General features: G+C 37.6%; 1 protein-coding gene across 5 annotated transcripts in view; it reads right to left on the minus strand.

The window, feature by feature from the left end:
* The window catches only part of SLITRK4 (SLIT and NTRK like family member 4), a 122182-nt gene that overhangs the window by 51389 nt on the left and 45600 nt on the right, over positions 1-25193 (minus strand). For 3 of the 5 annotated variants that reach the window (XM_051789085.1, XM_051789094.1, XM_051789068.1), the window contains one exon: positions 22654-22712. The exons of 1 other annotated variant lie outside the window; for it this stretch is intronic. The gene's annotated coding sequence lies outside the window, so the exon portion shown is untranslated. Of the gene's footprint in view, positions 1-15364; positions 15436-22653; positions 22713-25193 lie in introns of those variants that run through there. One more of the 5 variants, XR_007904766.1, reaches the window with a different exon arrangement.

The raw sequence follows: 25193 nt of genomic DNA on the forward strand, positions 1-25193 counted from the left end.
GATGCACTGTAATATGAAAGAATCAGCCTGATGGAGCTCTCATTTAATTTAAACAGCACAGGACAAATTCTGTTCTCAATTACATCAATCCAATACTAATTAAATTAATAGGACAAAGCAGAACTTGACTCTTTATCCCTTCTGGAAGAAAGAACAGCAATTGGAGGAGGAAAAAAACCCAACAACCATGCAACATATTATTTTTGTTAAATAATAGGTTTAAAATCAAGCCTCAATTGGCCTCAGGAGACTGTGCCACTTAAATGCCAATCCCTGCAATAGGGTTTCTGGGTCTTGAAGCTGCTGGTTTATCAATTCTGGAACAAGAAAGACTGCATATCCTTCCACCTAAGTGACCACATACACAAACCCACAAAGCTGTTCCACTCCCCAGCAGCATCAATTGCAAATATGCAAAATGAAGATTGTTCTCAGGGAAGGCACCTTTCCAGTTGTTTTTTTTTCCCCCCACAGTTATTGAGCCAAATTTTCACCAAAGTCAAAAAAGCTACAAGTCTCAGTAGCTCCATTTTCTTAATTGGAATAATAGTTAGTTCCTTACTTACTGGTCTAATTTGGATTACAAACCCACCTCATTCTAGGCCTCTAGTCATAATTCCCATCTCCATCCTGCCATGCATTTCTTCTGTTTCAGCTTTTAAAACCAATCTCAATTTTACAACAAATACCTATTAACACAATTGCATCCATCCACTCTTGCTTAAAGGCAGCCAGTGGAATACTATTTATTTTTTTCCTGTCCCTGTTCTTCATTAATTACAAAACTCTATTTCTATAGGCAATATCATTCCTAATAGCTCTGAGCCAAGGTCCATTCAATCTGCAGAGCTGTGTGCAGCCATTTGATTATTTTTACAAGTGCAATTATTTTCATTCATCTGCACAGTGAGCCAAGGTTAAGGTCAATAGTACACAATTTGATTCCACTTCAGTTTAATAAGGTCAAATGCATAATGGTTTGCTGGTATATTATCATAAATTCATTTTCCACAATGAAATTAAACTGATTAAGACGATGCAAAAAAACAGTTTTGCACATTTTGCTTATATCTAAAATCAGTTTGTGTAGTCAAGTTATAAGTTGATGTGTTCATATCCACCACATCCTCAGAAAGGGAATCTAGGCTTCAGTTATATCAAGGTATGTTTGAATACACATAAAAATGAATTACATTAAGTTTTGAACTACTGACATTTTATAAAGGAGGATTCAGACTGACTCTAAATTCTGTTGTATATAATATCTTTTTAAAATACACAGGGAAGACATGGATGTTATCAATCCAGATTTACTAATGGGGACTTGAGCTTGTTCATTTGATCTGAATTAAACTCAGTTTAGTAAACACCTACAAATGTCTCTTCCTCCTTCTGGTCAGTGGCCTCACTTATGAACAATGCAGCAAACTGCTTTTTTGCAATATTAAATCCACAGGTGGTAAAATAGCCACAGTGCAAGTTTGTATAGACCATTTTCCCAGTTTAGCAAAGTTGGTGGGATGACTCCTCTCAGCACAGACTCCACACTGTCACCTCAGCTGATCCATAATGACTTGAAGTCAGTGTGGTATCAGAGAAGTGGATCTCAGGGAAATGTCATAGGCTAAAAATACAAGTGTCAAAAACTCCTCAAATATGAAAAAAAAAGAGAGAAGTCCATAATTACACACAGTACTGTGTCACTCAATTGAAAAACAAAAGCCCTCTTCATCTTGTCCCTTAAATGAGTCAACTCTGAGCTTCTTCAGTTGCTGTTCAAAAATAGCTCTGGCCCATGACAGAACTTCATCAATACCAGTGTACAACTCATGTTTATCTATAATATTTGGACTGTTTTAATGCAAGAAAATGTTGTCAAAACTGGCTTTTTAAATCAGGAAACAAATTGCTAATAATACCAATAACATTGCCTTTGTATCCATTTCCTACAGTCTATGGACAAAACTCTTGGATTTTTAGAAAGATGTGCATCTGAGCTGAATAAATAAAATTTTCAGGAAAAAAAGATCAGATGAGATAAATTATTTTAAAAGTATAACCATTGCTTGGGAGACAACTATGTTCATTAGATTTTTAGCATTTCACTGTTAATACTGAAGACGCTAACCTACTAAACACCATGGGCTTCATGTGAAATGTCAAACTGCTTCATTAGGAAAATACAGCAACCTGATTTTGCAGAACTTTTGGGAAAATCAAGATTCAAAGTGAACAATCCCACAAAATAAACCAGAATTAATAAACCTTTTCTATCCTACTGTAGTGGAGGTATATTTTTCACACAAATGTTCATGCGGCTTTAACACGGCATTTTTCGATTTTTGACTCTTGGGGGTCAGCAGTACATTCTTTTTTCCTTTCAAATTCCTCTTACAAAAAAATCAAATCATATGAAAGAATACTCCCACCCCAATCCAGAGGCAATCTCCAGGCTTTCAGCATACATAGTGCAGTTTCACAGGAACAAAAGGCTAGAAAATATTCTGCTTGAGTAGCCACGCAAGGAAAAGAGAACATGATTGCAGACTGGTTTTATGAGCCTTTTCTCGAAGTTTATGTTCTCTCAAGGTAGATTTTCAGCCTTTTCTTTGGTTAGTCTCTGAAAGAAAGTCTTATATACCTATAAGAAACAAAGAGCTAGAGTTGCTGACACAGCCGAAGGGTATTCTGTATATTTAGGTTCTGCCTAGCTTGCTCCTCCAGGCTTCCTTAGCCAGAATGTTAATGCCACTGAGAGAGTAACTTGCTCTAAATAAAAAAAGCAGAGAAACTGAAAAGACTTAAAACTGCAGAGAATCCTTCTAATATCTGGAAAACAAGTACACATGAAACAGGCTAACATTTCCCATCCCACTCTGTTTGATGAGAATTACTTGGACTTGGAAGGGACCAAGTGCCTAGAAAGGGCCTCCTCCTTTCAAACAAAGCTTCAATTTTCCAGACTCCTTTCACATGGATTCCTCAGCATATGGCATAACTGCCTTGCTTGCCTTTGCACTCCGTAGTTTAGATGACAAATGTGTGTGTTTCCAGGGTGAGAAAAGATGAAATAATCATCACAAGAACCTGAATCAGCAGAAAATATCTAAGATTATCCAGGCTACAGAAACCCAGAAGGATGTTTATGCCAACCCCAATGATATTTCCTGGACTTTTTAAACGAGTATATATGGCAAACAAATTTGGGCTGCATTGCAATATAGAGAAGTAGAGAGAGAATATAGTGCAATGATGGTTTTTAAAAATCTTATTCGATAATTACTGTCCAAATTTCCTTGCCAAAAAGAGAGAAAACCCCCACAACTTATGTTGAGGGTTTATAATAACATACTAGTGGGTCTGACAGGACTCACCCCACCTTTTGTTAGAGGTTAGCTTTCTGTCCACTTCCAGCAGATTCTGATGTGCTGCTTACTGATACTTAACTAGCCATAATTCATAATTATAACTTCTACTAGCATGATAAATTATAACACTCTTCAATTGGAAATGCATCAGCAGACAGCATCATAATAGATAAAAATATGACAGGGACATGGTGTAATTTTCTCAAAACATGATATTGTCCAAAATCAGATCTTCTGTTCTCCTTTCCCAGGAGACTGTTAAACAATTTGATGATTGTTTTCTTTCCAGAAGCATATGGTAATATTGATTGCTAATATAGCTTTGGTCATATTTGTGGGAAATTAGCATACTAATTAGAAGGATTGTCCTAGAGAACAATACATGCTGTTAATTGTCGTGGTCGTTTCTCCTGCTTTTATTGAAATGGTAAACAAATGACAAAGAAATGGCACTGAAAATATGCTACTGAATGAACAGTATTTTTAAGGTAAGCCTGGATAGGATAGAGACAATCAAGAACAGAAGTGAATAAAAAGGTGTTCTCAAAACACATGATGTTGCAAAGTTTGATGCTGATGCTTGAAGATACAAGGCTGAGAGCAGATCCACCTGTTGACTTTTAGAGTGAGGCCAAAAAAGGAAAGAGGGTTTAAATTCTACCTGCAAAGCATTTTAAGCCAGGTAGCATTCCACACAAGGCTGGGTGGCAAACAGGCAGCTGGAAGGCAGCTGAGGACCATTCCAGAGGCTGCCTGAATGAGCAACTCACCCTGGGAAGAACAAGGAGCTGCAGGTGTGTGGTAAAGCAGAGCAAACTACAGATCTTGAACTTCAGGAGCCCTCCTGAGGTGTCCATTCAAACATGTTAACATTCCTCAGGCAAAGGCATATGTTTCTACAAGCAGGCCTTTTTTTTTTCTTTTCTTTTCCCAGTGATAAACTGTGGTCAGCAAAAGGATTCTGTGAACAGAGCTACTCCAAAGTTGTGTCAGTGTGACAGAGCAAGACCATTTGGATTCTTTTCCTTTCCTCCCTTTCTCTGGTTATTTCCCAGGAGGGACCATGGGGCAGTTTAGGTTTTTCTTGTCAGTGACCACAATCAGGAAAGCACACCATGGCCCCAATTAGTAGAGTTGCAGGGTGTCAGAGAGGGACATTTTCTTGTGACATATCACTGCAGCATGATGCAGAGAAGAGGATGCTGTGCCAAACACTACACTTCACTGGAGGTGTGCATGCTGGAGGAATGCTGATACAGGAGTGCTTTCCAAATGCTGTGTAAAATGAGGACAGGAGGCTACATTTCAGCGTGTTTCAGCATACCTAAAGCATACAGATATAAAAGGGCCTTTGAGCATGATTCCTTCACAGGAAAGACAATGCCTTTCTTTAACAGGAAGCTCAGAGATTTTACTTGGATTATACTGTAATTTTCCTTAAAGGTAGGGGTTTTTTATGCCTATTCCCTCGGAGCAAACCCCGCTGGCCTTGTACAAAAGTCATTGACGTCATCAACAGTAAAGCTATGAGTAAAACATGTAGGATTGAGCCTACTGTCAACTGGAGTTAAGTGCTATCCACTAAAGGGATTTATTTTTTTGTACCAATTTTTAAGGCAAGATGATGAGTACCCTAATTATAAGATTTTTTTTTTACGGTTGGTTTTATGTACACTGTCATAAGACTTGGCAGAGAGAAATGGAAGAAATCGCTGCCAATAATATATTTTACAAAAGATCACTCTGTTCTTTACCATTGTAATAGACCTTTTTTTTGGGGGGGGGAGGGGGCAGGACAAGAGGAAATGCCTCCCATATTTATTTTTTTACCTTTTCAGGAGAAGAATGTATCTGTGCTGAATTTCGCATGAACTGAATGCCCTAGTGTTTTTATCCCATATGTTCCCAACTTCTAATTATATTTTTGTATGTCAGGGCAAAATTAAGTGATGCCTATAGATTTTCAACTGTCTGAATTTTCACAAGTTACTTATCTTTAAGCTAATCACTTATTACTGGCATACAACACATCTACACTTCAAGAAAGAAAAAGAAAAAGAAATGCAGAGACAGGCTGATTTTGGTTATTACAATTAACAGTAGTGGCCTGGAGTTCAAAAACAGTTAATTCTTTTTTTGATTGGGCTACTCTGCCCAGTTTAAGACATGTCTCAGTATCTACACTCAGCTTGCAGGCCAATTATTTCCAGCTTTCATATCTCTACAAAACCTGTGTTCTCATACTTTCTATCCTTCATGGTTCAGTGCAATAGAGTTTGATGGTTCTTAGCTATTGCTCATAATTATACTGTGAGCTGGATGCTCTCCAGCAGGAATTAAGTGCCTACATATGATTGAGGAATGGGACCTTTCTGGCATGCAGGAAAGATGTATTATTAATTTTGAATAAACTATCATAATAAAAGTGATTATGTAAATAACTTAGAATGCAGTTAGGTTGCAATGGAATGACATTTTCTAAGAGAAAAAATTCCTAATAAAAAAAAACTAAAGAAGACAAACTCCAAAACCAAAGATCATATATAGATTCCAACAAACACAATCACTTCATGTAGATCCTCAATGAAACCCAAATAAAATCTAGTGCTCATATCATTCTCTAAAATTCACCCACGGTTTATTTGAAGGATCAGTGGTAAGAAAACTTTCATTCAAAACTCTTCTCTAGTGGAAATAAAATTAAAAAATAGATACAACTTTTATAGGTCTGCTATTTGCCCCAGGAGTTCTTATTAAAGCTGGGTAAATCCACAGGGTAAAGAAGTCTCCTTTTCTAAATAGCATCAACTAAATCCTCCAGATCAACAGAGAACCTGGTCAACCTTAAGTAAAGCAACAAGCACGTGGTGCTTGTGGAGAGAGAGAGCAGCAGCTGCACATGTACAGCTGTTCCTCACTGCCAAACAGGTGTTTCCACTTCTATTTGCTGGTTGACATTTGCTTCCCTCTGTTTTTTGCTCTCCTCCTCACTTACAAAACATTACCCTTGCAGCACATGTTGGATAGGCCACAGAGGGACTGTCTGACAAAGAGCAGGTTTGTGTTTGGTGGAGAGGGGAATGCTGGCTGGGAATGTGCACAGGTACTTGGCAGGGGCTGCAGCAGAACAGGCTGAAGCTGCTCAGCTCGTGCTCAAAAGCTTATGCTCAGTGTGGAGAATGTGAGACAGTGGAGACCAACTGTGCACTGCTGGAGCAGCCCCATGGAGCTGCTGGAATAGTGTTTTTGTCAGTGACCAACAACTTTCCTCCCCATCTACCATCCTGGCTGGAGTCTCACTCTTAATGTACTTGCCTGGGACTCTGAACTGGCCTTGACACCACGTTTACATTTTCAGTGGGTGCTGGAGTTTGCAGCCATTTGCACAAATCTGTTAAATATCTAAAGGTACAACTCAACACCAAGAGGTGTTGTGAAAAATGTCAACAGCCATTATGATCCTGAAAATCAAAATCAAGGAAATCCCAAATGCCTCCTTTTCTTAAATATACTGGAATCACCATGGGATTTTACCTAGACCTATCATACACTGGCAAGTAGAGAAAAGAGATTTGCATTTATTTGTAAGTCACAGATGACCAAGACAGTAACAAATAATCCCTTTACTCCATGTCTGAAGCCTACAGTCAAAATAGCAATCTGCTGCTTCTACAACATGTGGCTATTGTGGACTATTTATTATGTTTCTGGGATTCAGGAATAATAGGTGTTGAGGAGTATTGATATCCAGTTCCAAATTCCATCCTCTCTCCTCTTAGGATTTCTTTGTTATGATTCTTCCTATGTGCGTTTTTTAGCAAAGCCATTTGTAAAAATATTTAATTAATCTCTTATCACCACATATTGTGTAGGTAGGAAGTGATGTGCCCCAGTCTGAATGGCCTCTGTGGGAGGAGTGACAGAAGCATTAAAGAAAGCAGCAACACACACAGCATCTCCACCAGGAGCAAAATGGGAGTTCAGAGACAGGGCAGCTGAGAGATATTTCCTGTTTTCAAGGAACTTTCACAAAGGTACCCCAGCCCGTGGTGCGTGACAGTTTTCTCTCATTTTCATAAGCTTTTCTATTTGAATAGATGAGTTTTGAACTTTCCCCTACTCCTTACATTATAAAAGGTGATTTCGCTCTGCAATTAGAGAAAATTTGACATTGGAGGTGTCTGTAAAAAAAAAACAACCCTTTGTAGACTCTGCTCCATTTCCAGGTGGGGAGCATGACATCCCACTGTGTACTATAGGCCAGGTTTTTTAGTGAGACTGTGTCTTTTATGACACATTTAAAGCAATCCCTTTTTTCTGTCTAAAACCCCAGTTGTGGGGTCCTAAATTACAACCGTCACAATGCATAAGCTGAGAAAATGCACCAGACATTTACATTGAATCACTTAGAAAGTGTCTTGTGCCATTTTGATATAATGAATCATTTCCATTTAGGGAGAATCATTGCAGAGCACTTTGCTAACACTGACATTTTCCAGGAAAAAGCTTTTTTTCCTTTAACTACAGACAGTCACCTAACAAGCTCAACCCAATAACATATTCTTGTGCAGGGAAAGAACCAAGGCCATCTGGATTCACACACATAATAAAATCAATACCACAGCTTTTAAACAGAAGTAAATTTACACTTTGACAGTTCTATTCACAGGCTATATTTTTCTGGATTTTTTTTTTTTTTTTTTTAGGTATGGAATGGCACAAAATGGAAAATAAAAAGGGAGAAATACTAGTTTGATGCTGAATACACAAATGTCCTTTTAATGAAATAATTATCAGCATATCAAAGATAGGCTTGATGTATTGTTCTTTACTAAGAACGCAACACAAATTTAATAGAATTAATTTATATATTGATGATGGATATATTAAAAAAATATTAAATTCTATTCTCCTCGTAAAGACAAAAGTTCATTATCAGATCACTACTGAAAGGGGAAGACTGCACAAAATTAAAGTTCCTAACTTCTTACAGTCTAGCTATAAAAAATAGAGCCCTTCTGCAGAAAGTGTGCAAGTAGACTGATTTTTAATTATATTTTTATGAAAATATTCATAGTCAGGTGGTTAAAAGTAGTTTTATGCACTTCATATATAAAGGAATCTAATATAACCACATATAAAGGGACCTAAATTAAAGGTTTTTTTTTAAAAAAACTCTGAGAACCCATAATTTTCACACACTCCAATAAAATCTGAGATACCTTAGCATTTTGGGGTGCCAAGCATCTTATTTAAGTTCCCTAAACACATAGATGGTCTCCATTGTTCATGTTCCCTAAACACATAGATGGTCTCCATTGTTCATGTTCCCTAAACACATAGATGGTCTCCGTTGTTCACCTGGGCACTTTGAACACTTAACCTTTCATCTTGATTTTTTGGGTTTGTTCTGTCACTCCTCTCACCGAGCTCAGTAACGAGCCCCTTACAGAGTTCAGCAGCACAAGATATTTTGCCTACTGGCTTAAAGGTCATAACCCATCTAATGTGAATAATAAACAGGCGCAATCACCTTCCACTGACACAAAATCTGTGAGTGTTGTAAACCTGCAGTGTCAGGATCTGTCTTGCCCAATGAGTTAGGTGACTCTTTTGACTTCAGTGCATGCATGACTATGACTGATGAGCCTAGAAAAAGAGCTCGAGTAGCCACTGAAGAGCTGTGAAAAGTAGCAGCTCAGAACAGGCACCTCAGAACCAGTGGCAAAGAATGATCAGGTAACATCATTGCCAGTGGTGAAGTTTGAATTTCCTATTCAGCAACGCTTCTCACACGGGAATTAACATTGCTAATATAAAGATTGATGTTTGGGGCAACCATTAAGCAAACAAAGGCCTATTAGTGCCTAAGAGTTTATGGAAGCAATGGAGAGACATTTACATAAGTGAATGTGAAATAGGCCTTGAAATGTCCTCCAAATCAGGCCTCTCCTGCTCAGACAGCTGTGAGTGTCCTTGCTAGGAGATACTGTTTAAACTGTTAGTTGGTTTTTTTAGTTTCTTTTTTTTGTTGTTGGTTGGTTGGTTTTTTGATTTTTTTGTTTGTTTTTTTTTCGTTTGTTTGCTTTGATTTTTGGGGTTTATTTTTGTTGTTGTTGTTTTTTTGGTTTTTTTTTTTTGTTGTTGTTGTTTTTTGGGGGGTTTTTTTGTTGTTGTTTTTTGGGGTTTTTTTTTGTTGTTGTTTTTTGGGGGGTTTTTTTTGTTTGGTTTTGTTTGGTTTTTTGGCTTCTGGTTGTTTTTTTTTGTTTAAGACCAATGACGCAGATTCCAGTTTCTTATTCCAGCCCTAATAATCAGAAATCAAAAATCTTTCTTACTAACACAAAATCCCTTGTTGCTGCTGAAATTCAGCTCTTGTGATGGACATGAAAAGCAGTGTTCTCATACAGCTCCTGTAGCCTCCTACAGAAAAATCTCCCATCTTCTGTAAGTTTTTCTCTCTATTAAAGCAAACCAATGTTTCATCAACAGTTTATATTGTCAACTAACTAACTAAATTAACTAACTTACTTCTAGATTCTGGACTATCTGGCTGTATCTTTTTGAAGTAGAAAGTGTTTGACAGCCTAGAAACATTGCTTTAGCCGAGATGGAAAATATGTATGGATTTTCTTCATATCCCAAAATATTTCTTTTGACATTAGCCTATTTTCCCAACAATGTAACTTTATTAAACTTTAAGCAGCATCTTTTACAACATCACGTTGGAGTTAAACACCAAACATTACTATAAGCATAATTTCCAGGACTTGCCTTCTAAAGCTCTTGGGATATTTATGCCTGTCATCTCATTTACACCTTTGACATTCTGGCCTCCAATCACCGACATATTCAAGATGACATCCAGGCAATTGTGTCAGGAAAATAGAATTTCCTGTGTAATTTTCAACACCTTTCCATTTTACTCTGAGAAGACAGATTACACAGAGGTGCAAAAGAAAGCCAAATAAGGATTGCTGGCGTAGGGATGAAAGACAACATGAAGAAATAAAGGGTTAATTGCAACCAGGGAAAGGGTACACAAAAAGCTGGAGAAGTGCCAAAATTGCAGGCTAATCCTCAGAACATTCAAGAATGGGTTCCAATGTATAAATATTCTGAGAACCTGAATAAACTTTCACCTTTTTCCACTGAGTTTTGGAAAAGTACCTTGCTCCAAACTTAGTAATTATTGTGCATTAATGTTTAATTTCTGTATCAGAGAGTCTGAACCAAGGCCTGATTGGCAAGGCCAAGTGCCTGCCTTCTGGTTTCACAGAATTTGATGAGAATTTTGAGGTTACAAGGTATGAAAATGAGGCCTTTAGCTTGAGAACTAACAAAGAAAACCCCTGTAGATCAGGATGCTGAGATAGGCACGTGAAAATATGTATAGATATGAAAAAATGTAAAAATGCCAAATAACCACTGTGTATTTCTCATTTTAGCCTTAGAAAACCTGAATCACCTACACTGTGGGCTTTAGCTCAGAGGTGACAAGGCCAGATAGAGGTACCTCTCTTGAGTATTTGCATCCCTTATTTAACAGCAGACACCAACTTTGTGGCATTGGGCAAACTGGACGTCAGATAAAAGAACCAAATATAGAACATCAAAATGCACACGACCTGAATAATTCTGTAATGCTTTCTCTAGGGTTCTTACATCCAACAGTGCCATGTAAATCCTATTTTGTCAAATTTAAAGTGTTTTTTTGACTGGATTGCAGCAAATACTTTTTTAATTTATTTTTTTTTAGGAGCAAAGATTAACAATCAACCTCAATAACTCTGAGAAAAGCTGTTTTTGCTTTCATGCTGTTTGTATCACATTAACTGATACGGGGGGACTTATGAGTGTAACTCCTATTGCAGTTTTGAGAGTTACATGTGACCAACTGGTTTGTGATGTGACTAATACCAGGAGGATTTAAGTGCTTGAAATAGTCACATTTTCATAGTTAGAAAAATACTGTACTACTTGAACAGAAGACCATCTCAAAGGGAAATTGCTCAGACTAGTTCCACTTCACTGCTAGTTAATATGATTTTTTTCTGTTTATGACCTCTTTTGTGGTGGTTTGGTTTTTTTGTTTGTTTGGTTTGGCTTTTTGTTTGGGTTTTTAGTTGTTTGTTTGAGTTTTGTGGTTGTTTTGTGTTTTGGTTTGGTTTGTTTCATTTCGGTCTTTTTTGTATGAATCCATTCTAACACACTGCTGAAGGGCTGAATTGATAAATAAACTGAACAAAATTAATTTTAATATCTAGACTGAAACAGTACGTTAATACTTTTTTTATTTAGTGCTGAGCTGCACATTGTTTAGTCCTGCAACTTAAAGTTTCTCCAAAAGGGCAGTGAACAGAAATGCAGAGAGTGCTGTATGGACTTACTAAAAACGATCTGGAAAAAGGAAGGATCCAAAATTCAACAAAAAGTAATTGAGATAGAATTTTGCATGATTAGAGAAGAGAAACACAAGTTCTTCCTGGTATGTCTTTGCTCTTCCCAAGCCTGAAGAAAATCTTTTTCCATAATCACAGCACAAAAAGGACTCCTGACTTACAGATGAAATCCAGAAGGAATACAGGTACTGGAGAGGGAGCAATTCTGTATTGATTATTCTGCACAGCACTGAAATGAAGCAATGGGAGTTTTCAAACTGATATTTGCTATATTGATATACTAATTTTTCTTTCTACACTGAGAGAAAATTGACCTGGCTGTGGTAATGGAGAGAGATGTAGATACTGAGGGAATTTTCAGGCAGCGACCCTGAATCAATGCCTGTTTGAATTCTTTCACATTTGCTGTTGGAACAGGCCTAGAACAACTAATAGGTGAAAAAATACCACTTTCAAAGGTGATCCAAAACCACTTTTGAGTCTAAATGAACTTTAACTATGTATTTAGCAGCTCTACTATGAATTTGCTGACCTAGGAAGAGTTAAGATGCAACAAACAGGATAAATAATTTTCTTTTCATTACAAGGGATTAGCATCATGTCTGTTGTCAGATGCTATATCTGAACTAAAACATGGGATATTATTAAAATGTTCGAACATAAAAGATGATCTGATCGTATTCCAAATTTAATCTGCATCCATCTGTATGTTTTTTTACATCTCTTTCATCCTACAGGCCTCTGTAGAGTCTCTGTATGGATGAAGGAACAATGCTGCTGCTGTTTAAATTCATTCAGTCTCCACTGGTTTATTCAGATCTTTTTTGTGAAAGCAAAAAGTATTATCTAAGTTTCCAAACTATACAGCATGATACAGTTTTAGCAGCATATAGGCCTTTCATATTTAGCAGGCACTGGTTCTCTCTGCCATTTTTATTTCACCTGTTCCTACCCTTAGTTCTTTTAGTGAACAGGACATTTCCTTTGTTCCCACTGCTTAGGTTTTTTTTCCTTGCACTTTTTTTTTTTTTTGAGCTTTATTTCGGTTTAAGAACCATTTCAAATGTTATTTTTATGATCCTTAATTCCTGCCTCTCTGTCAGTATATATCTCACTTCTGATTTGATCCTATTAATGCCAAGAAAAAACCCATACAGTACTTGTCATTTCAGATTATTGGAATTAAATCACTTCTAAGTGCAGTAAGTGCAACCCAAGTACTACACTGAACTCCCCCCTACACACAATGTTCTTTTTAATACACAAAGAGAAAGACAGAAAAATATCTTTAGATCAGGCTATAAACTAGGGAGTAGAATACATTGATGGTTCAGAGACATATACTAGAGATAAATGCATGAAGTTCTTCCACAGCATTCTGAAAGACTAATTTTCTTTTTTATAGTGACAACCTATCTATTCTTTTCATTACTATTTCCTACCTCCCTCCTTCCTGAAAGAATCTGTCAGTAAATTCTGATATTGGGGTGTGGAGAGAGAAATGAACCAATTGCCAACAAGGAAAATATTTTACCAATTAACAAACTGGCTATATTTTCAGAGTGATTTTCTTCCACAATGTAAATAGCACCATTCCCAGCACACCATGCTCATCAATGCAGAATACTTGATAGGAAGCAATAAATGCCCCCATAGCTGCTTAAGCACTGGAATGCAGCTGAGTGATTTGATAAAATCAATAGTAATTTGCTGCAAGTGTGTGCCAGTGCTATGATCATTATTCTTTTTGCATAAGTAAGAAAAGGAAGAACACATCCTAAGGAAAAAAAAAAAGAAAAAATAAATAAAATCAGCATTTGATTCCCTGAAGAGATTTTACAAGGGATGTGTGGATGTGGTTTCCTTGGGCAGCACAGGGTGAACCTCCTGCAGCCACATATTCAAAGCAGCTGCACTCTGATGCCTTAGTTGGCTTGCCAGGAGATTGAGTTGGCTACTCCAGAGTCGAGCTAAGCAAGAACCAGCAAAGTGTCAATCAAGAAATGTGAATACCATTCACATAGATGTACTACCTACATCCATGGGGTCCCCAAACCCCAACACCTGCAGTACAGCTTGAGTGATATTGAGAAAATTCATATTAATGCTAAACTGATGTTGAGACCAAAATCCCATAAAAAAGGCAGAAAGAAGCATATAAGCCAGCCTTCCATGCTATAGTGTCCTTTGAGAGGTGCTGATTTCTCTGTCTCAGATGGACCCTACGAGTTTACTGCTTCATATGATTCCTGTATGGAATGATGTAGGAGATAGAGCCCCCTAAACAGTAGGTGTAAATCCCAGAGAGACTTTTTGCTGTCTGTAGTGCTTCCTCCATTTCCAAACAAGGCTGCCTCATGGACAGCATGGCATCCCAGCATCTCCCCAAGGCTTACTTAGCATCCTGAAATCAGCTGCCTGACAGCTGAAGAATTACTTGTTCACCTTTATTTGCAAATTGACAGTTGTTGGTAGACTGCCATTTTACTACAGGGAGGTCAGAAAAAAATGCAGCTACGGGGATTTTTTTTTTTTTCTTCCAGGATATCTAGGATACAGAAGTGGCTAGGGAAAAAAAGCAATTATCAAATCTATATTTAGACAAAAAACAAGTTCTAAATTACTTTTTTTTCCCCTTCTGTGTTTAGGTAGTTTTGTTTCTAATTTTGCGAATCAATAAATGATATTTATTTGAATATATAAATCACATTATTTTCTTTAGGCCGTGTTAAATGCCATGAGTCATATCACGTAACAGAGTGTAAATCCCACTAGTCTTCCAGAAGAAAAAAATTCAGAGAGGCTATTATTTGCAGGTGAGACAGATCTGAAGGAAGTGTTTGTCTTCCACTGGCCTGTAGTGGTTGAGATGAAGGTTCCATTCCACCCTGATCTAAAAAGCTCCAACCTTCTCACCAGCACGCTGCTGCTTTCAGCTGAGTCAGGAGAATGGCTCAGAAAAATGCTCCTCAGCTACTGCAGTTTAGAACCAACAAGGCTAATTTAACAGCTTTCCTTGGCAGCTGAAGGTAAGCTTTAACTTACTTTACTCTCTGGCAAGGAGTGCTCCTGCTGCTTACTGTGCAGGATGCAATGGATGGCAGCAACAAATCACTGAGAGGACAAACTGCCACAGCCATTTCCTCAGCTACTGACAGAGCAGATCCTCCACCGAATTTCACTTGTCAACTGAGCAGTCACCCATTCGCACCTCTTCACTTGTCTCCTGGCAAAAGAGATTTTTCTTATCTTCCCAGCTGAAGGAACAAGGCAAGGACTGAATCTCCAGCATTTTACTGCCACACCTGATAGGTTCATCATACTTCCCTCAAAGAGTTCAAGCTATTTGTGCATCACCAGAAGAGAAAAACAACAGACAATTCAAAACCTGCAAGCACCTTTCCAAACTATTAACTGAGCAGTTATTCAAACCCACTTGACTGACTTACAGAACAACTGTTTTCTCACTGTGGTACCCAAGCATATTTAAAGCCAATTTAAACTTTCCAGTAGGAACCAAGAGTTAATAAAGAAATGCAGTATGGAAAGTGCTGTAAGCCTTTAAGTACATACCTCCTCTGTCTGCCACGGGTAAATGATGCCTAATTATGCCTTTTCATCAGGCTGTTTTCCAGAGCACTCCTGTTGTATTCGTCATTTTTGAGCTGCCAAAAGCAAGGAATCAAGCTGTGAACTTCTTGTCTTTCTGCTTGTGCTGCCAGAAGGGGACATTAGGTGCCTCTTGGCAGTTGCCTCAGTTCCTGTTGCTACAGGATGAGAAAAAACATCCGTACTGCTTCCCAGCTACACAATAAACCTCCTCCACTGCTTACTCCCTTCCTCCTTCACCATCATTGCTACTGCCACATCCCACGTCCCTGCCCTCCCCCCTCCCAGCTTTGCCTAGAATACTAAATTAAATTTGCTTGATGTTGGGTTATCCCACTACAGGTTAATCATATTAAACACAAAGACCCTGCCCAGGTCACAGAGCTGGCAACAGGTGGAGAAACCCCAGTAAGGTGGTCAGTGAGGAATGAAGGACACCTGTGTGGGTACACCTGAGCAGAATGGTTGTCCCCCCTGGGAAACCCTCCAAGGTGACCCAAGGAATGAAGCTCCCTCCAGAAAGAACACCAGGGAAATGAAAAGGAATTACTGCCCAAAGGGATACAGAACTTACTATAGGATGCCAGATGGAAGGGTTTTCAATGGAGCAGAAAGAAATTGGGGATAAATACAAAATTTCTTATGGAATTTTTTTGAGTAAGGGACACAGAAGGGGAATGGGAGAAAATAAACCAGAATGGATAAATCTGTAATCACAAATTAAGTATCTCTAAACAAAAAGTTTTGCACACAAGTAAGATTTAGAAATATGGGCATAGACCTCATTACTGTATTCATGTTCAATAAAAGATGAATTCCCAAGCAGCAGCACAGAAAACATCCAGTGAACCTCTACAGCAGAGTTGCTGTCTAGAACTTTGTGTGGTTGCAACAGCCACAGCTGCATTACCTAAATTAATTATGCTCTTCAATGGTACATTTATTGGGATATTTGATCTGCAGTAAAGTGAGAAATTCAAGAAGTAAAGGTTAAGATGTGCACTGCAGTGCAGAAACCAAAGGCAGGAATTCAGGTAGGACTGAAATGGAATGAATTCAAGATGCTTTCACACTCAGCTCCAAAGATTGAAGAATGAGTGGGAGGAAAGATTTTGAATATTACCTGTTTTTCTAGAAAGGCTGAAATCTGAGAAACCCCTACATGAAGACTGAGGAATTTCTAAGTGGATTTTAGACATTATTAATTTTTTCAGAGGTCAGGGAGTCCCTTGTTTTTGAAGTAAGATTGCATTTGAAGAGAACTCTGCAGTGGCAGCTAATCTAGCAATTACCTTCCTGATTACCTGTAAGAATATCTAAGTGATGCCTCTCTCTCCCATGATTGCTCAAAAGGGTAGAACAAGCTTGTTTCAAGGTGAGAAAATTTGATCCTTTCCTGATAAGAGAGGTAAAGAGAGAGAAAAGATTTCACAGAGTATGAAATTGGTTAGGGAAATATGCCTTAAGCACCTGGAGACAGCCCCAAGGGAACCAGAATGAGCTCCTTTGAATAAATCACCAGCAGTAATAGGTCTGCTTCCTTTAGCAAAATGACTTTTAGGATGAGTTGTAAAATGAAAAGATTGAGTGATATTGAGGTGTAACTTACCCTAACTATCATTTAGCTAAAGTCAATATCTTGAATATCACCTTATACAAGTATTTCTAAAAGTTTTTAATCACTTCCATGCTTGATGGAAAAGAGCAGAATGGTGATGTCTGTACAGAGAGCTGCTGTCAGAAATGGTAGCTGGAAGGCTGCATTAACAGAAACCACTGTTCCTTGATGACCATCTATTCTTCCCTCCCCTCAGGACTGTGGAAAAGGTACTTTAGATTCATAGATGTGGCAGATAAAGGAGCAATTACCATCATCTACTCCAACTTCATGCCTCCCACAGGCCAAAGAACATCACCCAGGAGTTCTTACTTTGTGCTCATAATTGTTGAGCTATAATGTCTTTTAGAATGCTATCTACTTTTGATTTAAAGACTTCAAATTATCACAAGCCATCCAAAGAAACTAAATTAAAAGTTGGACTTTATAATGGCCTCTAATATATTTTTCATTCAGTCCATTTGTGGGCAAGAGTGCTATTAGCTTGAGGTACAACTGTAGCCAGTTATATTACTGACAGGGGATTTATGCTCAAAGAAGTTACTCAAAACATGTGACAATTTCTCAGGCAGTCAGTGTAAAGAATGCCTTCTGGTATTACATGAGCACATCTATTTAAATCAGAAAACAATATTTTTACTGAACTGTGGCAGTCATTTTGGGGAAATTGGTTCATATGTCTTGCCTACATGTTTTAACTACAGATATGAACTGTGAAGATATTGCTCTGTTTTTGTTAGAATATATAGAAATATATTCTGGAAATATGCTTCTGGAAATATTTCTGCTAGCTGTTTAGAGCTCTGCCTCTGATTTACTCTGGATACATCACAAATATGTGCATCAGTTTTCCTGTCAGTTGGAGGGGTATCATGACATTTACCATGCACAGATAAGAATATACTTCTGAATGCTAAATTATCCACTATTTTAATTAGAGATATTGGCAATGTAGTAATACTATGTACCACTTTCACAGTATTCACTTGTCTTCATGAATAAACACTCTTCAAATACTAGATTAACTACAAAAATCTAAATGTTCATTATAAAGCTGAACTGCCATTAAAGAACAGTCTATAACCACACCACACTTGTCATTATATATTCAGCACTAAAATATGTCTAGACTTTGAAAAACTCCATGCATGACTTCCTAATGAAACCTTGTAAACATTTCTCCTCTGTCAGAAAGTTTTGTTCATCTAGAAAAACAATGACACCGATGCCATTAACATCAGTCCATCCTGACAAAAACTTTTATTTAACATATCTTGTTTAAACAGCAACTTCATTCATCACAATCATGAGGGGAAAAAAAAGCTAAATCATCAAAATGTAATTTTCTTACTTTTAGTTGTTAAGAACAAGCTCTTAGAATATGCTTTATAACTTTACTTCTTATTTAAAATGAAACCTGTTTTTACTTCTTTTCAGTGACAAACAATATACTCCTCTATGGACATTTACATTTAAATCTCCTTAAATGATTTTTGAATTTTATCTGATCTCCCTTTCCTTCCAATAATCTCAGGAGCCAACACTTCCATAATCCTGGTACTGAGAAAATTCATAAGAAGCTCAAAAAGTGGTGCTTGATCTGTAAGTCTATTAGGATATGCACAAATGCATGCTTATACACAGAGAGCTACTTCGAACCATCTCTTTCAAACACAACTCTAGTAGTTCACTAAATCATGGAACAGAAATGAATGAATGCTATCCTAAGCACAATGAGTTCAAGCTGTGATAGTTTAAAGACTTATAGATACTCAAAATTAAGAACAAACCAAACTGTTTGGCTTGAAAAAGCTCTTTAATAAAAAGAAAAGGTAAGAAAGAATAATATTTTTAATTTCTGATCTGAAGTCCGTTGACATTGATGGAGAGCTTTGTGCTGACTTTAGCAGGCTTTGCAGTAGGCCCGTGCTTTTTTTCTTGAAGTCTCCAAGTAACATCTTTGAATAGATCTTTAAGACTGCCAATTCAGAGTGACAAACAAAAAAATAAATCCAGTGACGTTTCAGAACTGACACACAGGCAAAGTGAAACAAGCCAGTTGTCCCTAAAGAGCATTTTCAGATTTTTACCATAAACCCCTTGCAGCAGAACTGGTGCAGACCTGGGATCACATGCAGCACCAGGCTTTTAGTTCTCATAAAGGAAAATTCATGGTCTAAAGGCTAGGTGCATGTTTTGGATGGCCCTGGTGCATAATGCTACCTCCCACATTCTCATGAGAACTCAGGTAATAAAAAATGCTCCAGACTGCCAGACATTAACCACGTGATTCACCCACTGTGAGTCATCCACTGCAATATTGAATGTGAAAGATGTACTTCAAATGTTAAACTACTGATTGTCTCCCTCCCTCCTGAGAGATACTCTCAGCTCACTGATGTTCATAAATAATAAAGGAATTTCAGATATGCCACAGTCAGAAGTGGTTACCTTACAGATGAAAGTGAAAAGATAAAACACATGGGAAAAAAATCCCAACCCAACTGTTTATTTAAATATTTGCAATATGCTTTATTTTGTCAGAGTCTCAGGAAAGAAGATGCTTTGCATTTATGGCTATGCTGACACCCTCTCTTGGATTAGACATTTAGATGTCCATCTGAAGAATACATACAATATTCCTTAGATAAGAGGTTGTGAGATAAAAACCCTGACATTCAGATGTCTAAGTTATTAGACACTGGCAGAGTAATATGATTGTTTTCAATGTTTTAAACTAATGAATCATTTAACACACAAATCTTATGAACTTAATCAAACAGTTCTGTACAGATCTAGTTGTGCAACTTAAATGCAGCATCACCCGAGAGAAGAAGGGACAATTTTATGTCCATTCAGTGTATATTCTAATTCATTAGCTCCCACTGGTGAGGGTACTTCTCTTCCTTCAGAAGCTCTTCTCTGTGTTCTATGAACACTGTGCAAGTTACAAATGTATTTACCTGTATGTACTTGCTGTACTTTTCAGCAAACACCTGAGAAATGCACTTCACTCATTACAATGCAAAATTTGTTTCTGTTCCCTTCTTAGAACAAATTTCAGAGAAACTGGGTATAAAGGAACACACGTGGTTCTGAGTCCATGTAACAGACTGAGGCCTAACTACGCCGTCATCATTTGTTCCTTGCAGTCAAGCATCATATTTTTAGATTAATGGTGTAAATCCCAAAAGCCAGTTTGAGATTGCCAACCTGGATTTTACCACATTTCTCTTCCAGATACAGACAAACAGACAAAAATTTTGAGCAAGATTCTTATTTCAAGAAACTTTTGCACCAGCTCAGTCCCATTCTAGTTAACAGTGGTAGTCCTCATTTACCCCTTTGTTAATGCCAGAATCAAGGCCTTTCATTTAAAAGCATTGCCTTGTAATTAGGTAGTCACGCACATGTAGCTAAAAACAAAATCATAATACTTTATGCTGAAACATATAATTGAAGCCAGGACTGGGTCATGTGTTCAAAAGCCACCTTTTGTCTTTTATACAAGTATTTTTAGACTTTTCTAGTATGCAGATATACAGATGTGCCTACGCTGTTGTACTTTGCTGAATGCGTTATGTCAGATGAAACAAGTGCTGCATCTTTTTAATTAAAATGCTTAACGAGAGAACTGTAAAGCTTGTTGGCACACAGTTAATATGTGGGTTTAAAGGTCATATTTGTACTGGTGGGAAGAACTGGTTGTGCTATTGAGATCCATATTTTTCTATGAGGCAAGAGGGCTGTTGCAAACCCTGAAGTGAAGGATAGTTTGAGGGCAAGTACATGAGAGTGGCAGAACCCCCACACTGCTCATCAGCTGACTTCCCCCACACCCTGGGCTCTATCCTGCCTCCTAAGTGTCCAAACCTAAGGGTACTTGAGAAACAAACTTGGGAAGAGTTTGTTTTTACCTTGGCCCTTAATCATTTGCTTGGTAATGCAGGCGTTGGGTTTTCTACTCAATGTTATTTTTATATAGAAATGCTTAAAAAAAATAATCTGGACTGACAGAATATGGAGGATTCAGGAATGAACATAGTTCAGTGAAAGGCTTACCTGAGAGAGATTGCTTTACTTCTGCCTTTTGTACTCATTTCCATTAGAGTATCAACACAATTGTTAGATGTTTCGTTTCCTTTTCCTTGAGAAACAAAAGGACAGTTAATTGCAGTCTCAATTTTAAAAGTTCAAAATATTTCTGGTGGCTTCATACAGCCTTCAGATGAATTTTTGATATTTTGTAAGCACAGAATTGCATGAGTTTCAGTGGATATTACACATGAGAGGAAGTGAAAATTAGATCAGAATGTGGCCTTGGTCTGTTTAAAGAAGGTGCTTCTTAAGAGCAGTTCTTTTAAGACAAAGCTTCAGAGAAATATCAATCCCCACTCAATTTTACCATTTTGTTTCCAAAATCCTCTAAGGTGATTCTCTTGTTTCTCTCAGGGTCTGCCTTAATCTATATCCTCCTTTTTATTTTGTATTTTCTGCATCATTTTTTCTGCTTAGTTCATTCCTTCTTGACATGTACTGGCTGAAAGTAGTCTCCCTCTTTCTTTCTGCCTCATTGATTCTCTAACCCCTTCCTAAACATATCCTTGCCTTCTCCCTTGTCCACAGTTCTTAATTCTTTTTGTCCCTCTAATGTTAATTTTTAACTCTACCAATTTACTCTCTACAGCCACTCTGCAGAGCACTCCAGGACACAGCCAGACAAAAAGACATACATAATATAATAGATACAGGCATGCCTTCCACTGCTTGAATGTGAAACACTTTGAAGTCAGCTGGAACTGTCCCTGGATGATGGTTTTGGGCCCACACACAAAATAATCCTCCTGCTTTCACTCAGTCTCCATGGGACATGGTTACTTTGCATTGTACTTATGATTTCCTTTCTGTGAGCACTTTTCTACTTGTAAAATCAGCCACTGAACACGAATGCATACAGGGTATTAGCTAATTTTAGTAAATTACTTTTCTTATTTGCTATCATTTCATGCTGAGGTTTCTTTAACATGAATTTTTGAATCCGGCTCTTTTATTTTTAATTTAAATTAGATTTTTGGACATAATAGTGTTCCTGGGAAATGTGCCTCTGTGTTAAACTTTGATGACTTTAGGCTGGGAAAGAGTGGAATGTGTTGACTGGAGTTCTAATGAGCATTTCCCCAGCAAGGCAAGTGCCAACAAGCAAATCCCAGGTCATAAAAATGCCAGTTCCCCTCTGCTTGAGATAATATGAAAATGTGTAAGTTATCAAAATGTATTTGTAGATGGAATTGTTTTGGAGTGAGAAGAATCAGAGGGAAAATATTACGAAACCATGTGCACCCTCTTCTCTTTTATAACATGGTTCCTTTAAATCAAAGATGTTAGGAGCTTATGTAGGCGTATGGGTTTCAAAAGATCTCTTTATGTCACTGGAAAGGTTGCCAACTGTTCTGTCAGGCTGGGAAAGGAGAGACACTGTGACACCTCTTCCAAATAAAATGTGTTTAATCGATCTGGGCCACCGACTGTGTTCTGATCTTCCCAGGGTGCAAGACAGCTCAGAACACACAGCAGAGGAGCTGCTGGTTTATGGTGGTAGCGAACTGTTGAGTGGTTAGCCACAAAAAATTTAATATTTTTGGTATAGGCTACTTACAGTCGAATCATGCAACAGTTTGGCTGACTAGCAAATGTTTTTCCAAACCCGTTACACACCTACAGCAAGAGAAATGGAAAAGGTGCTAAGGCGAGTAGTGAAGATCTTTTTTCAGTGACACAGAACTTACACATTCACAGTTATTATCAGCTCCTTTTCCTCGAGGAGAAGGCCAAGTCTTTCACTTAGGGATTAAACAAGGCTTTATTTAAAACCAGTGAAAAGTAAATATCCAACCCCTGCTTTACTATTTCCAGGGGATTTGAGCAGCAGACTGTAAATGACACCAAATGACATCTTAAGGGGGCAGAACAGTTATTAAATACATGCTGTGGAAGGAAGGTTTTTTTCTGTTTCAATGAAAAATTTGAAGGAGTCTATTTGCTATATCAAATAGTATTATTAGTAACACAGCCAAGGGAAATTAAATAAGAGCCCTTTTAAAAAATTACTTTTCATGGGAACTTAGATTAAACACAGGCTCACTTTGTCTTCAGTGAAGGAGTATTTTTTTGTCAGCTGAGAAACACTTGTTTATGGCAGCAATAAACTGCTTATCCAAAGAGACAAGAATCAGATCCACAAAGGACAATAAGAGGAGCTAATTGACACTCTTCCCCCAAGCTAAGAGTAGCAAGGAAGGAGCTGTGGCTGAGTCACAGTTTCTGTTCTGCAGCTGCAGAGGTAGCTCAGCATCAGCATATTGTGATGCTGTGCTCTCATGTCTGTCTTCAGCCAGAGCATCCTGCCTGCTCCCCATGAGGTGCTGCCTCGCAGTACTGCTTAAATAAAAGGAAATATTGTCAAAACAGTATAATAAGCGAACTCGTTAGTTTAATCAGCATAATTTGAAAGTTTCCTTTGGTGTTTTTTTTTTTTTTTTTTAAGAGCTGGTCGTTTAAATTAGAACTGTGAGATAAGATTGTATGAGAAAGAGCATGCAAACAATGATGCCTTGATTGGGTGTGCTGTGCAAAATCCACATGAGGGCACGTGATGCTCCTACTCTGCTCTTACCTTACATAAAAGATATAGTAATTTATAAGAAAAGTCTGATTATGGTTTGAAAGCCCAGGAAAGAGATTAACCATCAAGAAATTTAGCAATTTTGTTCTCTGAAGCCTGCAATTTGGGGGTGACCAGAAGCTTCTTTTTAGAAGGGCTAAAAGGATAACAAAAAAGACATCTCGAAGAACCTTCTAGATCTTTCTCTCTGCATAAGCTTTAGCTGTGAATGATAATATTTGCTTTGAAGCAAATTACAGTTATATTAATTAAGTCAAACTTCAAAGCACCACAACCACTTTAGTGACTGTGGTTCATATAAGAATTTTATTAGAGGGACTGAGCATTTTTTAATAGAATAAAATATGAAAGAAGCTGCAGAGGCTTCACACAAAGCTGCAGTCCATAGCTGCATTTCCTGCTATTTCCTCCTAGTCATGGTCCTCAGCACTCTCCTGCTCTAGTCACATCATTAAAGGTCATATTAAACAAATGTACACAGGGTTCATGAGCTAAGGCAGAGAAAAACAAGAGTCAATCCAATCCATATATGTATAAATGCTTTTTTTTCTGGAAGAAAGACCATCCTTTGTTTGGCACACTACAACTATCTCTTGAGAATGTGAGTGTCTTAATTTTTAGTTCCTGTTTATGTGAACAAGAACACAGTATGGGATATGTGAAAAGAGGATAACAATTAAAAACACATGTTGGGATAAGCCTAAACTTATCATTTAGGTTCAACTGTTCATTGAATGTATTAGAAAGGTACAAGGTTAGGAGTGTCTATTTTGCCAGGAAATTTTACTCAGTCTCCTTCCTAAGGAATTCTTGTTGGCTTTTTATTGTTATTTTGAGTCTCAGTTCAGATGGAGAGACAAGGTTCCTTTTCATTTAATCCTAGAATTTCCGTATCTGTTAAAAAAAAGACCAAAAAAACTTGATTTAAATGTAGCTGTTCAAATTCACTGCCGTTTTCCTGGTGTTTGGAAGGTGACCGTTGCTTACACAATGCCCATAGAGTGTAAAAAAATCTTAATATTTTTATTTTCTACTATTTTCCATAAACATGGCCCTCACTTAAGTATTTTGCAACAGCCTTCTAGGTATCATAATTAAAAGCTGAGTTACCACTGCTAATTCTGTAGGATTGACATAATAGAGGAGGATGTGGATATTTTCTCTGATGGTGATACATCTGTCAATTACTTTACCTATCTTCCCCAGTCCATTAAGCTTTTAAAACAACAGGGATAGAGGGATTTAAAATGGTTACCTCCCAAAAATCCCATCTGGTCAGGTTTACAATTTAGTTTGTACCACATTAACTGCATTTTAAATCTGTGTGGCATTTTCTCGCTGGGTATTAACCACTTCAAACACAGGAGTGTCAAAATGGTAAAGCAACTTACTGTTTTTGATACTCTGCACTGAACAATAAATTCCTGGATAGCATATTTGTGTGGAAAGAGGTTTCCACAGACAGCAATAAAATTTATAGTCCCTTTGCAATTTTATTTAATAGCTGGCCCTTG

The sequence above is a fragment of the Manacus candei genome, unplaced genomic scaffold (genome assembly GCF_025592945.1).
Source record: "Manacus candei isolate 608988 ecotype Guabito, Panama unplaced genomic scaffold, ASM2559294v1 h1tg000003l, whole genome shotgun sequence".
NCBI lineage: Eukaryota > Metazoa > Chordata > Aves > Passeriformes > Pipridae > Manacus > Manacus candei.